The sequence below is a fragment of the Vanellus vanellus genome (assembly GCF_965231255.1).
Source record: "Vanellus vanellus genome assembly, chromosome: 3".
Classification (NCBI taxonomy): domain Eukaryota; kingdom Metazoa; phylum Chordata; class Aves; order Charadriiformes; family Charadriidae; genus Vanellus; species Vanellus vanellus.
The window spans coordinates 84159210-84175172 of record NC_138907.1 but is presented as its reverse complement, the minus strand read 5'-3'; positions in this window follow the sequence as shown (position 1 = coordinate 84175172).

The following is a 15963-nucleotide window of genomic DNA, read 5'->3' as shown; positions in this document are numbered from 1 at the left end:
TGAAATGAAAAGCAAAATATAGTGTTAATTTGCCTCAGGAATGACAGTGATTCTATTATAATTCATTAAAGAAGGTATTTGACAGCAAAGCAGGTGCATGTTAAATATAGTATTTCTGACTCAGTATGAAGGTTCATCCTGTGCCAGTGTATCTGAGTCAGTTTTTCTGATCATTCAATTTGCAAGTTACTCTAAAGTACCATAAGACTTTTCTTCACTATATTATTAATTTCTGGTTTTGCTATTTGAACTATTTTTTCTTTCTGGTCAGATATCTTCCCAAATTTTTATGAACATAACATTCTGAACATGATGGCAAGTAAATGCATATCTAATTCTAACAGCTATCTTGCAATTTTTTCCCTCCATGCTTTCTGTCAGTGTTTCTGACTTTCAGCGTTCCTGTAATTCTGTTCCTACAGCACGTTATTTCTGCACATATCTAAGCTGATAGATCTCTTTCATGACTGATTGCATTTTTCTTATATGCAAAGTGACAGGTTTTCAGAACTTTTGGATTGGCATGAGGTGGTCCTGGACTTATTCTCTCCTCAGTTTCTCTTTTCATATTTACAATTACATGGGCCAGGCTATTTTATGTGACAGTCATGATGCTAATTTATTTAGTTCTTATCTTAAATATTTGTTGCTCTTCATGTTCAAAGTATCTTCTTCAGATGTTCCAAGTATCTTCTTCAGATGTCCAGTATCCTATTCCCCAGGTTAGTGGCACACATCAGTTAGGTTTCCCCTTCCAGCATAGAACCTGAGCAAGACTACTTCCTCCGTCCTGTGATGTTTCACGTAAGCAGAGCTCTAAGTCTAGTTTTGCTCACTTTTGCTTATATTGTTGCCTATCTGGACAGTATCCTTACTGACAGGGATGGTGTAAGGTCTTTTTTTGGTTACTGTGTCTCTGAGATCGCCTACAAGTTTTTTGTCCCATCTATGGGAAACTGTGAAACTGTAGCTGTGAAAGCCCATGGCAAATTGTACTTCGTTAGTACACTGTGTAGTACCTCATAGTGTGTAGTGGAGAACAACTGCAACTCATAATAGTAATACAGGCCTCTGTCAAACTCCATAGAGCAGAGTGTTTCCTCAAGAACATGTAATACCACAAGTAAAATGAGATAAAATACCACAAATAACTGAGAAAATATCCTTGATGGAAGAAGAGAGTTGTTAAATCTCTACCTATTACAAATTCTCTGAAGGTGTGTAGGACAACAGAGTAGAGTTTAAACAGCACTTCCAGTAAGTAACTGCAAGAAATAGATACCTCAGAATAAAGTCATTAAGTGGTAGTGTTATTTCTTTTGATAGGATGACAATCCCTTGATGTTTTCAGTAGTTCTCAGTTAAATCAGCTAAGAAAACTAGTTGTCTTAGAGAAATTTGAAGAGTATCCCATTCCACATAAATATAAAATAGATGCATTTTCTAAGCAAAGATGGAACTCTCAAAGTGTTTGGGAGTTATTTAAAGGCAAGTTTAAATATTGCAGGTTGCAGAGCTAATTGAGTCTTTTCTCTGAAACCCGAATGGGTTGGGGACCTTGGACAGGAAACTTTGGAAAGCTGCTGCTGACCAATCCAAATTTAAAAAGTCATTTACTTTGCTATGTAAGGGTAAAGTAAGACCAGGAAGATGCTCAGAGAGAGTAGGCAGTGCCCTGATGCTGCAGATATGATACAGGATCTGCAGTGCTGCAAAAAACGTATTAGGCAGAAAGGCATTAGAAGACCAAAAGAAACACCACAACTGTAACCACAATAAACACGAAAAGTCCAGAATTACAAGAATTTAACTCCATCAATTTTCAACTCCATTGAAAGTATTTTCAGGCTGTAACAGGACGTCACTACATAAGTGCTACTGCAGAGAAAACCCTTCACAGGAGCAGTAGTGGATGTTGCAGTCAAAGATGACTAAATTGTCAGCTTGGGAGAAGCAAGACATAGAGTGATATACATCTGGACAAAGAAATAATGAGAGTCTGTAATATTAACACTATGGGAAAAACTAAAATAGTAGAAAAAGAAAGGGTTAAGCTGTATGCTTTTTAATTCAAAGTGCATGTTAACAGTGTATATTGTTCACTTGACAAAAATATAATCTGCAATGGAAATAGGGAAGAAATCCTACGATAAAATGAAAAATTTGGCAATCCTTTCAGTTCCTCTCAGGTGTAAGTATTGTCCTTGCAGAGGCAGAGAACTGATTAGGAAAGACTTTGAGAACAACTTTTAAGGTGTAATAAGCTCTCAGCAAACTCAGAGTACTGTAATATGACTTGCTTTTTCAGTAGTCTCATCTAAGGTGAAATATGGACTGAAATTGTTAGTCATGTATACATTTTGCAGAGACAAATGAAAATCATTAGTACTGAGTACATGAACACCGTTTTTTGTAGTGTCTGCTGTTGTTGAAGTCTGAAACCTGAATGGGACTACGTCTACAGGCTCTAGGATAGGGATGCTTAAATTATTAAGGAAAAATATAAGAAGAAGATAATAATAATATAATAAGAAGACAGAGATTAGAAATATAAAGTCCAAGAGAAAAATATGATATCGTGGATATCAAGTAAAAAAACATGTTAAAGGTAAGTGTTTCAGACTGTTGCATATGTCAAAAAAGATCAAGTTGAAAGAAAAAATCTTGTTGATACAACCTGAAAAAGGTGCTTCCATGGGACCAAAGCTGGAATAGACTTGATGATATTAACTAGTTCTAGGCTAAGACTCTCACATTTCCAAGATTGCCCTTCAGAAGCTATTCTAGGTAAAAAAAGTATATATAAATAATACATAAATAAGTATCTAAAATTTATTTTCTCTTGGCACAGTAAATTTAACATCTGATAATCACTCACAGTGTAGCAGGCATAAATGCAAACATATTATTAAACATTCTTATTATCACCTTGAAATACATACACTGATCTTTGGCATTGATTTAACAAAGGGATGGAATCATACTCTAATACACAGAAGATACAAACCACAAAGGACCAAGTCCATCACCTTTAGTGCCCTTGGGAAGTTTGTTGACCTACCTGAATATTTTATACTTTGATGTGCTTCATGCTGAGATCTGAGAAGACCACTATATTCTGTATTAAAGGTTGTTGCCGAAACAGGGGCCTTTAGATTTAGCAATGAGTTTTGAAATGGACATCTTGAATTCCTCTGTCAGTTTGGCAAACATGCTCAGCAGACATACAGAAGTAAGGAAATAGAAAAATCTCCCTTCCCTAAGCCAGAAGCCATGTGCTGGGAGGAAATACTTATCAGAACTGAGAAATTATTAGACACTAGAAGTACTTATTTTCTTAGATTATTGTTGAATCATATACGGTCATCTACTGTTAAAATGAAGAAGAAGCTGTGTCTTCAGCTTGGTTGGGAAAAAAACCCAAACAACAAAAAACAAACAATCATTCTGTAGTTTCTAAATCCTTAGGCTCTATTTTTCATTCCCTAAACCAATATTTTTTCCAGCCTCAGATCATTCAGTAAAATAAAGCACAATGATTTTGTTCATTATTTTAATTAAATACAGAAATAAAACATTGAAATATTAGGGAAAGTTAAGGCTTTATTGCAGTGCTTTTATAAGTTCCACCTGTAAGCTCTGGGGCAAGGATTTGGAGGTATGGCTGTGCACTGGGAGTGTCATGAGCGCAGTGCAGTGACAACCATACGTGCCCATTGTTTTGCATCATTAGTACTGTACTGAATCTTTAGGGAAGAAAAAAAAAAGAAAAAAGAAAATGCCCACTGAGAAATGTAGCCTTTAGAGTCCAGTCTTTTTTATTACTTCACTTTTTTTTTTTCTTTTTTTCTTTATACAGCACCTAATTTAGGCCACAGACAAAAAGAAAATGTATCTTGAATATGCATCACGGGTTCCAAAAATGAAAAGAAATTGGATTTGGATAGCACTTACTCAATAGACAGATATGATACATGGTAAGAAGGTGCACTGTCTGCCCTGTGATAGATTAAACTACTTTGTAGGAAAATTACTGTGAGCCAGTCACCACCACCACCGTGGCTAAATCTTTAATAAAATTCTCTTCCATATTCAAGAGCGAGGTATGAAGTACACAATAAGCAGAGTGGAGTAGAGTGCCATTTATCAAACCACAGCTAGGTCTGTAATCTCCTGCTTTATCCTTTTTTAGTACTTTATTTGTCTTTATTGTTGCAAGGAAGCACATTTACCCAGGGCAGTGGGCTTTCAGTGCTGATAAACCTTTTGTTTTAAATTCTACCTGTGGGGTTTTTTCTCCCCCCGCCTCCCCCCCCCTTTTTTTTTTTTTTGGATCAGATAACCATCCTGTCACTCTATGGGAGTAATTAGTTTGTTTTGTTTTGATGGTCCCTTGCTTGTTACATGTTCTTTCACCCTTCCCTGCCTGACCTGACCTTACCTCTCCTGTCTCTATGCTACAAAAAAAAGGATACCAAAGCCTCTAGAACATTTTAAAAAGAATACTCAAGCCTGTGTGGAAGACCGTCTGGGACGTATTGCATAATGCTTTTTTGAGGCTATTTGGCAAGATGGCAGTGTTGAACCACGTTGCAGTTGGCCCCTGGGTGGCACTACATGGCTAGACCTGGGACCAACAAAAGCATTTTTGGGTAAAGGCAGAAAACATAATTGAAGCAGTTTTCTTTTTAAGAATTAAAGAGAAGTCCTTACGCTAAATTTGTTGACATTTGCTGAATTCAGTACAAATACACAGTAATATTAAACTGTGCTCCTCTCATTGAATGAGATTCCAAAATGTTCGGTATATCTTGACTACCTGATAATATCTGGATCACTTTTGGCAACATGCTGATATTAAGTACAGATGCAGTGGAAGGGTCCTATGGGTAGAAGTATGTGACTAGAACTGCTTTGTGCTGCCTGAATATGCATACTACCAGTCTGTGCTGCAGCCCTGGGGGTGATTTTTTTAGTACTATTATAACCCTTTTTATTGTTTGAATAGCAGTTTTATGACAAAACATTTATATTCAGCCTGCCTTTGTACTTGACTGAAAGAGAGCAATCACTGAGAATGATAAGGCAACAATGGTAATGATAACTGCATTTATGCAGGCTTACAGAATTTAAACGGGCATGCAAAAATAGACTTACAATAGTGCTCTACCTGCATCTGAACTGGTTTGGGTATATTTCTTGTGCCTGGCCCGTGTTTGCTTATTGATGTAGATGTTGCCTTTTCTCCCGTTTTTCTCCCTTATGGCGTTTCTTCTGCATGAATCTTACATGTGTGCGCATCAGGTTTATCTTACCACAGAAAGATGCCATAGTAAGATGGAGGAACATAAGCATTTTTCAAAATCCGCATCCCTGAAATCATTGCTCAACTTAAATATCAAGTTTTCAGAGTTTGTGGTTATATGGTCTTGCAGCAGAATGGCCATTACCTGTCTTTCGAGGTCCTACCCCTCATGAAAAATGGGCAATTCTTTCACTCTCCCTTGAGAAGAAGTGAAGAATATTACTGGACATTGGAAAGTAATCCAAGAGTTTAAGAGCAGTCAATCTATTGCCTGAATATTTTTAACCCAAATTAATTCTGCTTTTGTCTTCCTTTGCTATAGTGTATTCTCCCCCTTGAGGTTTACACAAACATATACACGCATGCACACACACACATTTGTGTATTTCCTTAAATTTATTGCTTATAGAAGAAGGCAAGAAAACAACGAGAAGGTTCATTGTGTTTTGGGGGAGGCAGATAGTTCCTAGATCTCCGATTTTTCTGTGAAGGGAACAGAATTATGCCTAAGTCCGTTTCTACTGTATATTTTAGTATGGATTATGAAGAAAGAAGGTGTACGCTACACACTGTTCTAACGATATTTTAGGGCTACATTCTGCCACATTGTTCACAGGCTGCTAAGTAGACTTACCGATGTTAGAGGCTTTCTTACTAGGGGACAGACTGTCCTCATGGAGTTAGAATGACAGATTCAGCCTACATTTTTATATACTGTTTTTCAATATTTTAAAATAATTTTATCAGCAAGCTAATTTATACAAAAATCTCTGTGGACTCTGTTTTTATAAACCAAAGCAAAAAGTGAATGACCATTTAAAAGGCTTTTATGTTTTGAGCCATACATTAAGATTTTATTGATCTTGAGAGCTGATAATCTCAATATACCTCAATTTCTTTCATACTATAGTTTTCCCATTATATAATTTTACTTTTTTCCGCACCTATATTTTAATTTTCTGTACTTACCAATCCATGAGAAGTTGATGGTATACAAAAGCTGAGTGGCAAATTTGTAAAAAATAAGTGAGTCTAGAAATGGAGGGAGAGAAAAAAAAAAGTTGTTAAAAACAAGACGTATGTTTTATTTTATTCATTTACGTTATTTTACTAATTCAAAAGCTCACTAGCTGCACTACATTTGTTAATGTATGTATATGATCATTTAACGTGTTCACTGTTGCTGTCTGTGCTATTTAGGCTTTTAATATGTTTAAATTAATAATTCAAATTCTTTTTTTTTGCAAATGAAATATCAGTAATGCAAACAATAACTTGCTTTCCTTAAGTTCTTACGGTATTTTACTGGAATGCTGTATTCAAAGACATGTCATTTTCTACTAAATGTCTTTCTAATTCTTTTGTGCAAATGATACTTTTTCCCTAGGCCCAGCTACTTAGTGGATATTATTGAACAAGTGTCTTTTATAGGATCTAAAAAAGTGCAGTATTATGTGAAAGAAATTTAAAAAAAATGTGTATGGACTATTTAGGAATATGCTTAGTGAATATTAAGCAAACACCTGAAGTTCCTGTGCTGCTGCCTAGAACCAGCACTTCATTACCTATTACGTGCAGTGACTTTGAATTTTTTATTAGGTACTGGTCTCTTAGCCTGTAAGGCTTGTGCGTGATGTATATGAGAGCGATTTCCAGCAGAGCGAAGCTTATCACAGATCCACCTAAAAGGTAAGGATATTTTTTAATTTTTAGTTCACACGCAGAACAGCTGCCTGCAGAACACCTGCACGCAGAGCAGGAAAGAAATTTGGTTTAAGGGTTGATTATATATGTCTTACCCATGTACGGTAAGTCCAGAAATAGGCGTGATGAACCTCAGATAAACCCAGAATATGTAAATGGAAAGAATAATACCGTAATATTTACCCCCTAATTTTGTGCTACTGTACATTTTTAGTGCATTTTTTTCAAGTTGGTGAGGAAATAGGAGAAAGGCTTAAATATATTTCTGATTTATCTAGTTTCCCCTAAATCTGTAGTATTGATATCCGTGTTTAGACAAGATAATTTTTAAAAGCAAAGTTGAACTGTGAATCTGGCAGGCGATGTATGCAAAAAAACCGAATCATTGTTATTGGCGTTCCTCGTGTTTGCTAAGGAAAACAGTGTTAACAAGCGTTAATAAGTAAACAGAAAAGCGGGAGGAAATGGTGAAGACTTGAGAGAGGCAACTAATAAGAAAGAGAGAAGGAGAAAAGACACAACAGTAAAGCTAGAGGTAGTGAAGAAACGCACTGATTACTTTTCCAGTGAAAATGGCTTAAATGGGCTTTTGAGAGTGAGAGACCTTATCACATAGAATATTAGTTTGAGTAATTCAAATCAGGTAATTCAGGAGATAAATGTGCCTTAAGAAAGCATGGGCTTTCTTAATGTGGTGATATGCTGATGGTTAAGGTAACGGAATTTGATAAAAGAATACAAGGGGTAGAAGGTTTTGAAACCCAGGGTCAAAAGGGACCTTCTTGGTCTCCGAGTTTCTCATATTAGCATCATAAACTCAACAAAATCCATCTTAGAAGTTTTTTGCTTTTTCTGATAGAAATCTTTTCTTGGACTTTCTTTTAGAAACATATTTATTTTTCCATCCTACTTTTTTCATTCCCTATTTATAAATACTTTTTGTGCCAAAATTTGCCTCTTGGTTGTTAACTTTCAGCCTGATGTTTTACCTTTCAGAACAACTTATTGCTGTTTCTTCTTTAGCCAATTCCTTATCCACTTTTCAATTTCACTGCTAGCCTATGTATTTTTCAACTTTAAGTAACCTTTTCACATGTGGAGTTGTATGAAATACCTTGCTGAAATCCAGACAGATATTTCATCGGGCAGATCAGTTCTCTTATTAAAAAGAAAACCATTGGTTTAGTCTGGCATGATCTTCCTGCCAGCAAGACATCTTAGTTTATGTTGTATTTGAACATTGCAGTTTATATTGTATTCTAAAGCAGCAAATGTGTCCTTTCCTGTTCATATGATAACAGAGCTGTTAGTGATAGCGTAATGAAATCATTGCTCTTGCAAAGGGAAAGCCTTGTCAGCCACACTTTCTGAACAGTGAATTTGGGTCATGCCATTTAAGAAAAGGTTTCCTTGAAAGCAGTCTATTTTTGATAATAGGGCCCTAATCCATTCCCCAATCAGACTGAGTATGCATATCATGACAAATCTTTCCTCCATTAAAATCGTTTACTATCCTAAAAATGAATTAGCTGAATCACTATACTCCTCCTGACGTTTCCCTGAGGAGACAGGAGCAGCTGCTCGAGCAAGTGCTGCCTGAACAGTCAGACACCTCACTTGACGTAGGCAACGAGGCCACCACTGATGTCACCAGGGAGAAAGAAGTGGACCCTTGTAGGGAACTGGGGAAGAAGGTTACTCACGGGTGCCATGGTTTTGCTGAGGTAAAACGAAAATTCTGATATGACTATCAGAACTGACAAAGCTGCACGATTCTCAAAATGTATAATCATAGCAATAACACCACCCCCAAGAAAGCAAGATGAGAAGGAAGACAGTTATTGTTTCCTACGTGTCATGCTCCTCTAACTACTGGAACTTCTTGAACATCTGTGTAGAGACTTATCTTCAATTAATTCGTTAGATTAATTTGTTTTCAAGGATAGTTTCTGTAAAATTTCTTATTATTTGGCTTGTTATGCTGTACAGATGTCCAGGTCTGTAATGCTTAAGCTATTTAATAATGAGCATATTCTCCAGTTTCGACTGTTTTCTTCAAAAGATCAGCAATGCTTCAGAGAACAGCAAAAACAAGGGCAAAAAGTCAGATATAAATAAGTTGTAAGATTTGAGCTGGATGTTTTCAAAAGGTTTAGTGTGCACAAATTAATGAACATAGGATTTCTACAGAGATGGTAAATATAACTGATTTTTCAAGATTTTTTTCCAAATTGAAATATAAAGAAAGGAGAAATAATGCCATGGAACAAGTATTTTTTAAATGAAATATATTACTGATAGCTCTCTATGGCTTATTATTTTTCTTCTTTTTTTTTAATAAAAATTAATAGCTTTTTAAAGAAAGACAGTGTTAACATACTGAGCTATACAATTAAAATTTATTCCCAACCTCAGAAAAGCTGGTGGTAGAACTTGATTTGGATTTCTCCATCAAAATTATTTTTCAGTAGAAATAACTCATGCTTTGAAATTAGAAGTGGCATTGCTATGGGTCAATAGTAGAAGATCCTTAATTTAATTTGAAAAATGAAGTTTTGCCATTTTTGCAATTAAATAATTAAAATTTTTAAAAGTGAAACATTTTGAAGTGTACCTTAAAAAACTTCTGCTAATAATTACTAGTTAATTTGTACCAAAAATTGCAAAATCAGTATAAAAGTTCCAAAATTACTGAATATAGGTATATGAATTTTTCATAGTTTCTTGAGTAAATCAATTCATTTTTTTTTCTGATTATTTTGAAAGCATGGTATTTTGAAAGCTAAAATTATGTTTTGCCTATGTCTGCCCATAAAACGTTTCCTAGTGATGTTTGATTGATGTACATTATCATCTGATCAGCTGACTAATAAACTCACAATGTTTATTAGTGTTTACATCAACCTTTAATTTAGCAGAAAGAGCTGAAGTTATTTCTGTTTGTATAGCAGGGGTATATACTTGTAGCCAAGTTGCTGATTTGTATAATGTGAAATGACTGAAGCTGGTTACGAAAATGCTGGTTGTTGGAATTCTGATAATTGCCTTCATCAGCATATAATATAATTTTCACTGATTCCTTCTCCTGCATTTATTTTTTCAATATCAAATTGAGGTTGCAGTTAAATACCAAGGCTATATTGCTTTCATCAATAGTCACCGGTGCTGTGGAAACATGTTTTAGCATCGTACTGTTATAACAATTGAGTCTTTTCCTAAAATCTCTTTCTTTGTTCAGCATAACTTTAATATGTTGGGCATGTCTCCTTTCATCACAGCAGGGGACACTGTGTATTTGCGGGATAAACTAGTTCCATATTAGCAATGTGAAATCTGTTTGAACATGTTTGCATATGTATGCCAGTTGATAGTGCCTTTTGAGGTGGTAAGTGTTGGGGAATTGTGTCAGCAATAGTATTTTTTTTCCTCAGTAGTTAATTCATATCCTGTAAATACGCCATTCCCATTACACCTAAATGCTATTTTTTTTGTCTATGAATATAGGATATGTGGATAATAGCACATCAATAAACATGTCTAGAAGTTAACGGCTGGTATTAATTAGTGAAACGCCAACGCTGTAACTCACAGTTTGCTACTTTAAAGAGAATCTCCCAAGGTTGCTGCGCTGAAAGCTTTTAGGGTTGTTTTGAATATGTGTGTATAGAAGTTTATTCAGGGAGTTGGAGCTGTAAAACAACTGAGATTATGTGAGTCCCCGTGTTGCATACTCAAAGTTTAATACGTGGAGAACTTGAGTGGGGATCTGTATCACAGCGGGTCAGGAGCCAAGGCTCCCTCTGCAATGCACGGTAAGGGAGCTTGTATGCTCCAGCGAAGACACGTCAGGGAACTGCTCAGTCTGAGAATCTCAGTCAGGTTTAGGTATCGCACCTCTCAGGCTTGATTTATCTGGTGTATCTGGACATGTGCGGAAGCAGAACGCTAGGCAGCTTGGGAATATTAGTGATAAAAACGTACGTGTTTATGTATGTCTTTTTATGTCTTCGATTTACATACCAGTATTCAATCAAAGTCCCACTTCAGATGCCTCACTCCATTTGTAAATCTTACTTTTTCCTTTCTATTTTATCTAAATACGCTTGCTGATATAAATTATCACTTTAAGTTACTTTCTTATTTAGCATAAGAACCATCTTGACTACTTTACTTATGAATGGTCTGCTTTTTACATTAGAGGTGATAGAGGTGAGAGTGGATGTCTGTTTTGTTATTTAGGTAGAAAAATATATTTTCTTATTTGATTTGTAATCCTGCCTAAAGTAAGCTGCACCACATTCTGTTCCACTACAAACTCCGCTTGATTTCATGTCATTTTTAAGGTTCATCTTATTCTTAACTATTAAAAAATAAGTAAATTAAGGATCTCAGACTCATTTTTGTCTGTGAAGGACAGGAGTCCTTCAGAACCTATGCTGTTCTGTGCTAAAGACCAAGAAAGAAATAATTCACCCAGGAAGATTTTTATTTCGTTTTTTTTTTTTACAAACCTGCCAGCAAGCTTTTTCCTTACTATAGGGCTCACATTTAAACTATTTTTAATATTGGCTTTTAGCAAACAATATATCTTTCTCCTTGTAAGATGGAAAGAAACAGCTCAGTAATAAAGAATACTAATTTCTGTGTCTTTCACTTTTCTGTCTGGGAAGAGATGTAATTTATAGAAGAAAATTACAAATCACATTATGAACTGCTTAAGAATTTCAGGAAAAGAAACAACTTCTGGAAGAAAACATGAAAAAAAGTATAGGGACTAATATTTTTTTCAGAAGCGTAGACATGAAATTTCATTTATTGAAATGGACACATAAAAATATGTATGCAAACGTGTATATCTCAGAGAAAAGGTTTTAAAAATGAATAACTATTTCCATCATGAAAACAGAAGGAAGTTTTTTGGGAAGGTCAAAAGATGACGTGAACATTTCCCTTTGGGCTATTTGAAGGAACGTCTACCCTCTCAAAACTGTGACTGCATCCAAACTGTTATTAACATAAATACAAATTCACTTACACATTTGCATCGTAAAGCATGTGATTTAATCACATTAATAAAGTATATTGGTGTGGGATTCTGAGGGAGCTGATATGAACTGGTCTTTCTTATAGCCTGACTGCATTGCCATCACCGGGCTTTGAAGTGGCTGTGCCTGAGCTTTCTGAAGTACAGTTGGGATATGCTTGTTTGAAGCACAAGGTTTGTAGCATGGGAAAAAATATTCAGGAGATCAATTATTACTCCTGACTCACAGTGTGTTCAAGCTGTCTTTATTACTTGTCATTGAGACAATAATTTGATTTGACAGGCAGATTGGACGTTATTAAAATTAAAGGATTTCGGTTGCCTTACTGCACATGTGAGACGTTGTTATGAAGATCTGTTTCATGAAGAGAACCAAGAAGGCTGTGTCACCGGTTCGGTCTGCAGGTGAAGGAGTTGGAAAATTGCCCAGTTGTGTAATTGGTTGGTGAATTAGTTGCATATAGTTGTCCATAGTGAGCATTTGTTTACTAGTCGAATGCATCTCTCACGTTACTAAAGTTGATAGAGTGCACCTTTTTCAGGGAAGACAGGAATTAGCAGTTTAGAGTGAGGGTTCTGTCGTGTTACGCGTGTTTTTTGTTGTCTAGTATGAACCTTGCACTACCGTTTGGACCCCATTTACTAGATACTGTGTATTCATATATAAAACAATAAGCCTATATGAAGTTATGAAAACAAAAGATTGAAAAACAGATCTAAAGAGAGTAGAAAAGGCAAATCATGTACGATTGCAGCATGCTTTCAGGTAAAGTTTATAAGCTTTTTATGAATGAATAAAGCAGAAGAAAACCTTATTTAAGGTTCACTGGAAATGTTGCTGGAAAAAGGTGGCTTAATAATTATTTCCACTTTGTAAAAAAAAAAAGGGAAGTAGCGAACTGTTCATGAGCATGTATAGAACTATCCAGTTTAGTGATCCTTAAACGTACTCTGTTACTACTGTTTCATTAAGTTGTAACTGGTGAAATTGGTACAAATATATAAGCTCTTTTTATAGGAAAGGTTGCCACTTTTTTGTAAGTCCTGTGAGTTTAGGCATATCTAATGGTTTTTTTTTCCAACCTTTTGGTGAGTGTTCTTTTATTTCTGCCAAAATAAATTGGTGAGGGGCAGCACACTCCACTTAAAGCCTACATTCTGGGTGTTTTACGCCAGTCCAGTTTTACAATACCTATTTTCAGCCATTTAAGAGTGACGGTGTAGAAAATGTCTGATCCTTGAAAGTCCTTCCGTAAACATCCACCACCAGCTGGTAAACTATTTAGGTCTCTTAAGCTGATCCTTTGAATTTTTTAGAAATATATGTAGTAGTAATAGGCATGCATTGCTAGGATTTTGTAATAAGTTTTTTCCTATCAAAGAACATATTTCTATTGTGCTCTAATGCTAACACTTAACATGCTATTTTTTTTTTTTTTTAAGGAGAGCAAATGTTAGTAAATGTACAGGTAAACCTACCAATTAATTAAGTCTACATGTAATTAAGTAAATGTAAATTGCCATATGCTCAGTACATTTCATAACCCTGAAGATAATAATTACCATATCCGGCTCATAATGGCCTTACTTTCAAAACAGGTGGGATATTCTCCATCCCTTTGTTTTTTCTTAGTTTTGGGTTTTGGACAAATACTAAATGCAGTTACAAAATATAACTAGAGAAGAACTGTTTGTTCAAATTTATGAATGCACACTTAAAAAATTCTAAGTTCCTCTCCTTGCAGGTAAGGGTAAACAAAGAACTGATTTTCAATCCATCACGTGCAGCCTACAAATATGAAGGGGAGGCAATTAAAAAAAAAGTTTCCTCACCTTTTGAATTGTACTCACATGAAATTTTACAAAAGGAAGAAAGAAAATAATTAATAAATTGACACTGAAACTTCACTTTCTGGAAGAGCCATTTCTCTCTTATTTCATCAGACAATCCTGCAATGTCTGAAGGGCAAATATATGAACAAGTGGAATTGCTTGAAAAAGTGAAATTTAAAAAGGGGAGTGAAAGGAAGTTTTTTAGGATCTAGCCATTCATAAAAAAGGACTCATCAGACTGTGCATCTCAAAACACGTTCATCTTTGTCTTTGACGTGCCTTTCATCATTCTATGATTTTCCGCAGACTCTTCATGGTTATTAAATACTGAAATATTGTAAAATATAGTGCAAACTATAGACGTATATTGACACTATATTGTAATTCATATTATGAACACTGAGAATAGTAAGTTTTTCTTGCTAAATTTTTAAATTGCTTTAGTTACAATGAATTTTACTCATTATGTTTACTAACTGATTCATATCTGTGTTGCCCAGCATTCTTTCTGATTCTGATAGATGGAAGCATATGATTCACCTAGTCATCCACATTTTGGCTGCACTTTCTCAATGGCTTCCTTTACACTCTGTGTATCACTGTTAAACAGCAACTTAAGACTACCGTAAAGATTTTTCCATGTGTAGTTATGTATCATACAACACTCCACCAGTAGTTACCCTCTCTGAGAAGTGAAAATATGAATGCATAAAGTACTATCAAGTAAGAAAGGGTTTTCCAAACTGCATGTCATTGATGACACAGAAACCATTTCAAAATAATATCAAACCTTTCACAGACCTGCTTCTGCCAATTGTAGTTACTATGGTTCTCATCAATACAATTGATGGTACCAAGCAATTAGATTTTCTGAAAACACAATCGAAGAAGAGTTGTATATGGACATACAGTATGTATTTAAAACACTGAATATTCAGCCTGAGGAAAAATTGTGTTCATTCGAATTAGAAGGAGATAGGAGGGAGACTGAGCTGGTGATTTGGTTGTTTTGTAGGTTAGCTTCTGAAATGAAGGGAAATAAAGAAGAGCAGTTAAAAGGAATCTATTAGGGCAATTAGTAATATTTTCATATAAGTTCATTCTGTAGAGTAACTCCTTTATAAAAGCTACTTAGAAGAACCCTTTGGAATATGTTCAACAGGCATTTTGAAAGAAGTTGGGTTATCCATGTGAAAGACTCACAAACACCTTTAATTTTTAATCTTTACCTTTACCCTTCCTGATTCTTTAGACCTACTGTTTCCCCAGTTTTTTGATGACAATTTCTACCAATGCCGATGATAAAAAAAAAAAGAAACACAAAAAAACCCTGAATGTCAACAAGAAGATTCACAGAGGAATGCAATCAAAAACGGTGTTGCAAATCAAGCTTAGAATCAGACCATCAAAAATTCAAAAACTTTCAGCTATTTGCAATTATGGCGGTAATTGCTATTTTAAAATGTTTTCCTTCGTCCAAAGAAAATCCATGTAGTTAGCTGAAATTCTAGGTATTTTGAATCAGAGAAAATCTTTTTGCAGCTGATGAATACTAAATATTATAGGCAATCAAAACAACGTATTATCTACATACTTTAGCTGATTAAAAAAAAAGTAGCTTTTGGAACTTCTTTAAAAAATCATTTTACTGTGTAGTACTAGTTAATTACAGCATATTTTTTCACAGACCAAAACATTAGCATTATCTATTTTAAAGCAAAAGGTGGTAGATTTTAAAATTCTTTTTAAGGAAATGGCATCTCAGGTCTTTGTTATGTTTTAGTCCATGTAATTATTCCTTTTCTTTCTGTTGTGAATCAGCATTTGCAGTGAAGTTTTGATTTATATATATAACAACATATAATAAAATTAAGGTTTCCTTAAAAATACTGTAATTTAAAGATTGATGTATCAACATTACATAATATGAGGCCATTAAATACTGGAAGTTATATAGGGTGTAGGAAAATGCTATTAAATAATAATGTAAGGATAATTTTGGTTCAAAAACAATTATTATAAAGGGCAACTAAATTCTGAGATCTTGCTCAAGACTTCTTGTACTAAATTGTATCTT